Source organism: Bos taurus, chromosome 24 (genome assembly GCF_002263795.3).
Source record: "Bos taurus isolate L1 Dominette 01449 registration number 42190680 breed Hereford chromosome 24, ARS-UCD2.0, whole genome shotgun sequence".
Lineage (NCBI taxonomy): Eukaryota > Metazoa > Chordata > Mammalia > Artiodactyla > Bovidae > Bos > Bos taurus.
The window spans coordinates 57,583,553-57,585,316 of NC_037351.1; positions in this window are offsets into that span (position 1 = coordinate 57,583,553).

Genomic DNA, 1,764 nt, shown 5'->3' on the forward strand with positions numbered 1-1,764 from the left:
AGAGCAAGCATGGCCGCAAGGCTCCCTATGTTTTGTTCTTCTACTTCTAAAACTCCAACATTGGAATTCTTCCTCTGTCCAACTAGGATTGTTCCCTGGACAGCACTGGAATTAGCTGGCACCTGCATAGAAATGACACTGGATCCTAGGAATCCCCAGACTTCAGCAGTTCTCTTTAAGAAGAGTCTACTGAGGGACTTCCCCAGCGGCCCAGCAGCTGAGACTCCGAGCTCCCAGTGCACGGGACTAGGGTTCGATCCCTGGTCAGGGAACTAGATCCCACATGCTGCCTCTGAGACCCGGTACAGCCAACAATATTGAAAAAAAAAGTCTCCTGAGACCCCAGCTTGGTTGAAAATTTGCCCGATGATTCTCGTTCTTCACCTCTGGTGATAGCAGGCATGATAGATACATGCATAAGCTTTCCAGATTCCCCTGATTTCAGGCAGGAGAGGGCAGGAGGAGAAGGGGGTGACAGAGGACCAGATGGCTGGATGGCATCACCGGCCCAGTGAACTTGAGTTTCAGCAAACTCTGGGAGATGGTGAAGGACAGGGAAGCCTGGCGTGCTGCAGTCCATGGGGTCGCAAAGAGTCGAACACGACTGAACAACTGAACAAAAGGTAGATTTCAGTGAAAAAAGAAATACTTCCTTGCCCTCTATTGAAAAGAACATTCTATTTTTAAATTTCCATGTGCTTTCAGAATGACAAGACTCAGGCATATGTTATGGACTTCTTTTGTCTTCTAGACTATAATAGCCTACAAGACTCAAATTGATGTGTTTAACACATCTATTTGAAATGACAGGAAATGCGAATGTGGAATTTTAAAAAGCGCATCTCCGTGTTTCACTTGCTTCTTAAGAATCTTTTTTAGGTGCTGAAGGGGTAGGTTTGCAGCGAACTGACGCTGCATGGTCCCCAAAGCACTTTCTCCTCAGCCCTCTGGAGTCGGCCCCGCGAGGTTCTCAGACCCTGGGGCACGACACGTGGGAGCAGGGAGGCTGCCCACGCCCCGATCTGACCCGAGGAAGCACAGGGAGCTTTGTGATATTCTGGGTGCTTGTAAATCCAAGACATCTTTCAGGGACCTGTAATGCCCACAGAATACTTACAGGCTGGTGGATTCACTAGAGGCTCAAGCTTTGTGAAGGCCTTCTCCTCAACAAACTCCCCCTTTCTGCCTATTCCCCACTTAAGAAAACAAACCCTTGACTTTCTTTTTTTTTTTTTTTTAAACCCTTGACTTTAAAAGAGGAGCAAAATCCAGTCTCTCCCGATCTTGATACCCGCGAGCTCAATAGGAAAACGGCAATCTGAATTGACCACGGCAACTAGAAACATCTAGAGATTCTGTCCAGGTTGGGAAGGTGAGGGAGGGGAGCCCAGGACACGGCTCAGAAATTTCATTTTAATGAACAGCTGTTTAGGGATGCCTGGGACTCAGCTTCTCTCAGCAAATCTCAGGAAGTAAGGCTCAAGAAGAGATGGTGGGAGATTTATGGAGCTGAGATCAGAGGAGAGAAATTTAACAAGATCCCCCAAGGCCTTTACTAGCTGTGAAAAAACTGCTGGCATGTGGATGCCTCACCCTGAATTAATTTCCAACCCCTTTGCCTTTAAGGATTCATTTTTTCCATAGGAAATAGCAGGTGTAATGATTTCCCAACCAGCTTATAAACTACATTCAGTTTTTCATTAACTGGTGCTATTTAAGTTCAGGGGTTAAATTTGAAAATATGAAAGTTTTTTTTTTAAACCT